This window comes from Bos grunniens, chromosome 17 (assembly GCF_055505025.1).
Source record: "Bos grunniens cultivar Pamir isolate PY7600 chromosome 17, Bosgru_T2T1.0, whole genome shotgun sequence".
Taxonomy (NCBI): domain Eukaryota; kingdom Metazoa; phylum Chordata; class Mammalia; order Artiodactyla; family Bovidae; genus Bos; species Bos grunniens.
The window spans coordinates 35510088-35518810 of record NC_141181.1 but is presented as its reverse complement, the minus strand read 5'-3'; positions in this window follow the sequence as shown (position 1 = coordinate 35518810).

The following is an 8723-nucleotide window of genomic DNA, read 5'->3' as shown; positions in this document are numbered from 1 at the left end:
CATTTGTCTCTAAGAATTGCATGTTTAACAATATTTTTAAAACCTTTATTATTACAATTAAGAAAAATGAACTGGGTTAAATTTTTAATTGTCTTTATTGTTACATAAAGATGCCACATGGCATTCAATTATAATCTAAGTCCCAAACATCATAGAAGTGGTAATGCTTTCTCTTTGAGTGGTATTTGAAAATGGCATCATCCAACACAGTATTATATTTGAATGCTTGAAAAATGTATTGTAAGATTAATTACTGTACCAACAAATACTATAGAAATGTGGCAATGGTTGCAGTAAAGATGATTCCATGGTTTTCCCTCCCACATGCTAATGGTTCCACATAGTATGACTGCTCAAAATAACAACAAAAAACTGTGCAGTCATCTTTGTTCTCTTTCTCTTGTACTCCATATTCAGTCTGTCAAAAATCCTGTTGGTTCTATCCTCAGAGTTCATCCTTGGTCCACCACTTACAATCACAGCTCTCTCAACCACTCACTATCATCTTTTGTTTAAGTATTTCAGTAATTCAAACAGATGTCCCTTCTTTTGATTTTTGCCCCACCACAAGCCTCTTTTTACACAAGAGACAAAGTGGTCCTTCTAAAATCTGAATCAGATTACATCATCGTGACCAGAACCTTCTAGGGAAAGTATTATAAATGCCAGATTTATTCATTGGTTTACAAGACCCCCCTAATCTGACCTCAGTAATATCATCTTCCACTCTTCTTTCCTGCCTACAGTTACATTGTTCTCCTTACTATTCCCTGAACAAAATGGCCTGTGACAACTTCAGAGCCACTGCAGTTGCCCTTCCTTCTGCTTGAAATGTTCTCTACCCCAATATCCTCTTGAATTCCCTCACCTTCTTCAATTCTTTTCTCATATGTCTTCCTCTCCGAGAGATCTCTGGTCATCTTATTAACATTGATCTCCAGAAACTATCTCCCTTCCCTGCTTTCCCCCCTTCTATAGCTTATTATCACTTTATAGTACATCACATTATTTTCTTACTTAATCATTAAGTGTCTGTGTTTTTCCACTGTAATATACATTCTGTGAAGGCAGGGATTTTTGTTTGTTTTGCCTGTTACTACCCGCTAAGGCCTATAAGTGTCCGACACATAGTTGTCACTCAATAAATATGTATAGTAAGCCATTCTGAGAAAGTAGGAATTTTTCTGCATATATTGGAAAGATATTGATAGATTTTATATTTGCATTTTATAAAGATTCCTCTAGTGGTAGTATGGAGGAAAATTTGGAGAGCTAAACAAATAAAACAGAAAAGACTTTATCGCATATCAAACACTTTTGCAGAAACACTCTATAGGGAGACTGAACATAGCTTAGGAAGACAAAATATAATTTCCTTGGGAAATGCCTTGATTATTTAAATAAAAGTCTGCATTGTTTTGCCGATTTGTGAGCATGAGGTACACTATCAGGCTTGTAAATTTACCATGTGCTATTTGTTATTGAGAGATTTAAAATGAAGCAATGCTATGCTATAATATGGAATAAGCTTGGGTGTTTAAAGTCTGTTAGGAAAAGTTGAAGTAGAGAGAAAATGTGGATTACTGAAGTGCTGACACAGAAATATTTTATCATGGATAAGCAAGGAAATTATTATTTTTCTCATGAAGGCCAAAAAAACACCACAACAGCAACTCTCAGTAGATACTGTGTAATATTCTGGATGGAAAGAGTTACTACATCTCAAATGAGTGCCTGAATTCTAAGGGAGCAGAAGAAGGTGTCCTCTGAAGAGAGTTTTGAGAGTATTAAATACAAAAGCAAAGATTCTCCTTTTTTGATTTACAATATGTGGAGTCAAGTGCATGTCCCATGTTTTTCTTTTGATGTTTATGTGTTGTCTGAAATGATGAAAAGTTGGACTTTCCATGGAACTCCGCCATCCTGATTCTACTCTTTCTGGTTAAAATTGCATGCTTTTATGGTTTTTTCATTGCAATTATGCCACATGTTTTGAGAAAAATGTGATGTGTTTATACTCAGGTAGATAAAGTTTTTGTTTCACAATTACCATAACCAATTAGTATGATATGGAGTTTATTCCCTAACTTTGTACTTTATGTTAATCTACATCTTGCTAATTTTCTGGCCAAAAAGAACTGAAAGAACTGTGGTCTTAGATAATTGAGTGAGAGACTTGTTTCTGCCCTGCTGAGCAGATAATAGTCTAAAGAAAATTTCTCAAATAGTCATCTCAGTTGTGAGCTTTCTTCTTGGGCTTATTTTTTCATGCTTTTTCTTTCTTTCTTTCTTTCTTTTTATTTATTTTTCCCGTTACACCATGCAGCTTGTGAGATTTAGTTTCCCAACCAGAGAGGGAACCCACACCACCTGCAGCGGAAGTGCAAAATCTTAACCACTGGACCAACAGGGGAGTCCCATACACGCGTTCTTTTTTCAATTTATGAAGTTTACAATTTAAATAATATTGAAAATATTTTTAATTTCCTGAAACACTAATTCCAGAGTAGATAAGACTGAATTCATGGATAAAGGAAAATAATGTTTATTAATTGAAGGTTGTATTAAGTAAGATTGCCAAGAGATACCTGTTTTCAAATTGCTCAAGTTACATGAACTAAAGTATTTAGTCACACACAAGAGTGATTAGCTTCAGAGAGAAATCTCACTTACTACCTTCCCACTTCTTTGTAATAGTGTGTTTCCATATTGAAATGTTGTCTCCATTTCATCAAAACAGAGGCAAACCAGTCTTTTATAATCTGCTTTCACTCATAAATATCTGCAGTCTTTATAGCATTTTAGCAAGAAAATCTAAAATCTTTTACATTCCCTCAAATATCCATCCCCTAACCATTCTACTGGATTTCAGTAGTTTGGCCATGTATATTGGGCTTAAAATTTCTAGCCAAGTTGTAAACAAGTCAGTAACTACACAGAGTAGGTAAAACATTAAATGTATTACATTAAGTCAGTGGAAACTGTTTAAACTCTTCCTTTATCAAAATTTACTATTCAATTTAAATTATCTGAATTATACTTCTTTTATTTCTCCAGATAAGAAACAGGAAGGCCTGGGGAGGTAGGGTGGGGGTTGGGGAGGACTTGTCTACTCCTAAGTAGACTTAGGAGTAAATGCAATTCTCCTTACTGACGTGTTCATCCTCAGAACGATTCATGTTCTAAGAAAAAGCGACTATCCCAATTTTGTCAGATCTAAGATGGAAAAACAAAAATAAAACCACAAACCCATATCATATAAGAGATATTTAGATATTTCATGAGTTAACAATCATAGAAATAGCTATCATTTTTTAATTCCGTCTGCAGAAACCTTCCATAACTAGGGGTATTATGAACAGACCCTTAATTAAACTGGAAAATTTGTTTTACAGTTTATAGTTGACTATGTTAAAGAAATAGTTCAACCATATCTGAACCTAATTTCAAATACTACAAGTGCTAGGCATTACTAACTTATTTTTTATAGCTTTATTGAGGCATAATTGATATACAAAAGAAAATGGATGTATTTAGTATATACAATTTGATGAGTTTAGATATAGGCATACTTATGAAACAATCATTACAATCAAGGTAACAAACATACCCTTCTTTTGGTGGTAATAACATTTGACTACCCTGTTAACAAAATTTTAAGCACACAATTTATTATTGTTAACAGTAGGCACTGTGTTGCACAACAAATCTCTAGAACTTAACTATCTTGCACAAATTAAACTTTATACCCACTGAGCAGCTCCCCATTTCCCCCTCACTCCAGCCCCTGGCAACAACCATTCTACTGTTCCTGTGAGTTTAACTATTTCAGATGCCTCATATAAGTGGAATAATACAGTATTTATCCCTCTGTAACTAGGTTATTTCACTTAGTATAATATCCTCCAGATTCATCAATACTATTGCATATGGCAGGTTTTCCCTTTTTTTAAGGCTATATAATACTCCCCTGTGTATGTATACCACATTTTATTTATCTATTCATTTGTTGATGGATATTTAGGTTTCTTTTTGTATCTCAGTTATTCTAAATAATGCTGCAGTGAACATGAGAATGCAGATATTTTTCCAAGATCCTAATTTCAGTTCTTTCGCATGTACCCAGAAATGGAACTACTGGATGATATGATAGTTTATTTTCAATTTTTTGAGGAACCACCATACTGTTTTCTATAGCAAATACGCCTTTTTTTTTCCATCAATAGTGCACAGGGGTTTCAATTTATACACATTCTTACCAACATTTATTATCTTTTGTTGATTTCTTTTTAAACAACAATCCTAACAGGTGTGAGGTGATATCTAATTGTGATTTTAATTTGCAGTTCTCTAATAGTGATTTGAGATTCTTTTTACATATATGTTGGCCATCTGTATGGTCTTCTCTGAAGAAATGTCTATTCAAGTTTTTTTTGCTTGCGTTTTAATTGGGTTATTTATTTTGTTTTACTATTGAATTATAGGAGTTCCTTACATGTTTTGGATACTAACCTCTTATCAGAGATATGGTTTAAAGGTATTTTCTCTAATGCTATAGGTTTCTTTTCATTCTGCTGATTGTTCTTTTCTCTGAAAAAGCTTTTTAGTTTTGGCGTAGTCTCACTTGTCAATTTTTGCTTTTGTTACCTGTGCTTATTGGTGTCACGTCAAGAAGCTTTCTCTCCAAGTTTTCTTCTAGGAGTTTTACAGTTTCAGGTCTTACATTTAAGTCTTTAATCCATATTGAGTTGATTTTTGCATATGGTTTAAGATAAAGGTCCAGTTTCATTCTTTTGTATGTGAATGTTCAGTTTTCTGTACATAATTTGTTGATGAGATTATTCTTCTCCATTGTATATTATTGGCACCTTTTAACTTTGCTGAAAAATAATTGATTGTGTTTGCATGGGTTTATTTCTGAGCTCTCTGTTCTGTTCCATTGGTTTATATGTCTATCTTTATACCAATATCATACTGTTTTAATTACTGTAGCTATATAATATATTTTGAAGTCAGGAAGTGTGATGGCTCCAGCTTTGTTCTTCTTTCTCAAGATTGCTTTGACTATTCAGGGACTTTTATGGTTTCAAATGAATTTTAAGATTTTTTTTTTCTGTTTACATAAAAATGCCAGTGGGATTTTGATGGGGATAACATTGAATCTATAGTATCATTTTGAGTAGTATGAACATTAAATAATATTAAGTCTTCTAGTCCATGAAAATAGTATGCCTTTTCATTTATTTGTCTTTATTTTACCAGTGTTCTATTTATTTTGCCAGTTTTCAGTTTGCAAGTCTTTCATCTCTGTAGTGTATCTCCAAGTATTTTGTTCTTTTCAATGCTGTTGTTAATGGGATTGTTTTCTTACTTTCTCTTTCAAATAGCTCACTAATAGTGTATAGAAATGGAACTGATTTTTGTAGGCTGATTTTGTATCTTGCAAATTTCATGAATTCATTAGTTCTAACAGTTATTTTTTAGAGTGTTTCAGTTCAGTTCAGTTCAGTTACTCAGTCGTGTCCGACTCCTTGCAACCCCATGAATCGCAGCACGCCAGGCCTCCCTGTCCATCACCAACTCCCAGAGTTCACTCAAACTCACGTCCATCAAGTCAGTGATGCCATCCAGCCATCTCATCCTCTGTCGTCCCCTACTCCTCCTGCCCCCAATCCATCCCAGCATCAGAGTCTTTTCCAATGAGTCAACTCTTCACATGAGGTGGCCAAAGTACTGGAGTTTCAGCTTTAGCATCATTCCCTCCAAAGAAATCCCAGGGCTGATCTCCTTCAGAATGGACTGGTTGGATCTCCTTGCAGTCCAAGGAACTCTCAAGAGTCTTCTCCAACACCACAGTTCAAAAGCATCAATTCTTCAGCTCTCAGCCTTCTTCACAGTCCAACTCTCACATCCATATAGAGTGTTTAGGTGACTCTAAATAGTGACATATTATTTCATCTGCAAAAAAGATAATTTTACTTCTTCATTTCCCATTTAGATGATTTTTTTTTCTTGACTAATTGCTCTGGCTAGAACTTTTAGTACTATGTTGTATAGAAGTGGCAAAAGTGGGCATCCTTGTTAGTGATTTCAGAGTAGATTTTGGTTTTTTACTGTTGAATATGATATTAACTATGGGCTTACCTTATATGCTGTTAATTGCTCAGTTGTGTCCGACTCTTTGTGAGCCCATGGATTGTAGCCTGCCAGGTTTCTCTTTCCATGGGATTTTCCAGGCAAGAATACTGGAGTGGGTAGCCATTTCCTTCTCCAGGGGATCTTCCCAATCCAGGGATCGAACCTGGGTCTCACACATCATAGGCAGATTCTTTACCTTCTGAACCACCAGGGAAGACCTTTCTTATATGGTCTTTATTATGTTAAGGTAAGTTTCTTCATTGTTTCTTTAAATAAGGCTTTAAAAAAAAAAAAAAAAAACTTTTTGACCACACTACACAGCATGTGGGATCTTAGTTTCCTGACCAGGCATTGAACCTGAACCCTCTACATTGGAAGCATGTAGTCTTAATCACTGGACTGCCAGGGAAGTCCATAAATACAATTTTTGTGCCTTTTTGTTTCTCTTCTCCTTCTTATACTCTATAATGTGCACATTGGTTTATTTGATAATGTCCTGTAAGTCCTTTAGGCTTTCTTCACTCTTTTCCGTTATCTTTTTTTTGTTTGTTTTTTTGTGTGTGAACAATTTCAAATGACTTGTCTTCAAGTTCACTGATTCTTCTGCCTGATCAAGTCTGATATTGAAGCTCTCTATTGAATTTTTTCAGTGTAATTATCAAATTCTTGAGCTCCAGAATTTCTGTTTGGTTCTTTTTTATGGTTTGTTGTTGTTGTTGTTGTTGTTTGTTCATTTTTTACCATTGTTGATATTCTCATTTTTTCATATATTGTTTCTAGGTATCATTTATTTGTATATCTGTATTCTTTTTAAAGATGATTTTGAATTATTAATACATAGATCTCCATTTCTTTAAGGTTGGTTGCTGGAGATATATTTTGTTCCTCTGATTTTGTCATATTTCCTGAATCTTTGTGTTCCTTGTCGCTTTGTATTGGTGTCTGCACAATTGAAGAAAACAGCCACCTTTCCCAGTCTTTCCTGGTTAGCTTCAATAAGGAAAAATCTTCATCAATCATTCTGCCTAGAGTTTCTGGGAGATTCTCAAACTTTTTCTGTGAATGTGCATACTCCACTCCTCTCCCTCCTTCCTGAAGGAAAAATCTTTGGTGGTGTTCTGATTTGTCTGTTTTTAACCTATGAAGCTCGAAATCACTGGACTCTCAACAAACCTAGATTGTAAACCATGGACAGAAAAGGTCTCTCTTATATTCTTCTTTCTCTGCCTTTAGATGGGCCACTTTTAGTCCCTACTTCTTTCTTTCTGCTAGAGTTTTACTAAAGCAGCAAGAAGCAGCTGATCCATTCTAACATTCCTAAGTTTTCCTGTCGTTTTCCTGGATACTCTAACTTTAGTAGGCGTATGTCTGCCCTCAAGGTGAAAGAGTTTTACCAACTTTTTTCCAAGCAAGATTGTCAAACCTCTCAATGAACAATAACAGAGTGCCCATTGCCATCTGTCCCATGTTCTCTACTTAACTTCCACATCACATTTTAGAGTCTGAGACTTGCAGCACTTTAGTGCCATGTACCAAATTCTATATTAGATAGGATACCTCCAGCTTTAAGTAACAAAAGCTCTACTTTGAATTGGGTCTGAATACCAAGGACATTTATTTCATTTATTAGGAAGTCTAAAAATGTGGTAGACTCCAGAGCCAACTGATTTAGCCCCTTAGGTCATCAAGGATCCATATTCTATGCTGCGACAGTGTTGGCTTCTTGCTGAGACTAGTTCCTCTCATGAACATAATATAGCTGCCAATAGCAACTAGAATAATATACTTCCTTATTTCTCTGCAGCAGAAGAGTGAAACTAGTTCCTTTTTCCAGAAACTCAAGTCAGTCCTTGTTCTAAATTGTCTCAGGCCTGCCCACCCCCCAATTAATCCATTCCAAGGACAGTAGTCTTACTGTGATTGGCTTTCACTGACCTGAGATAAAATGGATGATGGAGCATTAGCTTCAATATCCTCTATAGCCAAACATTTTCCAATGTGTATTCATAAGCAAATGAAGGTCCTGATTTCCAAATACCTCTTCTCTCAATGCTAGCCAAGTTTCTCCCTGTGCTCTTCTACACCTGAGATCTTAGAGTGAAGACTCTATTGCATGTTTGAGTAGTTACTGGCGGAAAAGTTAACAAAGCTTTGTATTATCTCTCTTCTGGCTTAAGTTGCTGTCAACAAGCATCACTTTAATAAGTAAAGCTAGCTAGACTCCCTGAATGTTTTAGGAAAGCTTCAAGGTTGAAAGTAGCATAGCCCCAATGTAGTGGCTTAAACAAACAGGGTATTATTTGTGTCGTATAAGAAGTCTGGCCATATGTCCTTGAGTGTGCTGGCACAGTAGCTTGACAATGTCAAGGTCAATGTCTGATTATCAGCCTTTTTTATATATTTCTATGACCTCATGATGACAAAACAGTTACTGCATTCCAGATATCGAGTTTATATTTTAAGCAGGAAGAGGCAAATGTGATCTTACTTACATTTTATCAGCCAAAACTAATGACCCATGACCACTCCTAATTGGTAGGTGAATGTGGAAAAGGGGTCTGGCTAAGCCAACCACAATGTCTGCT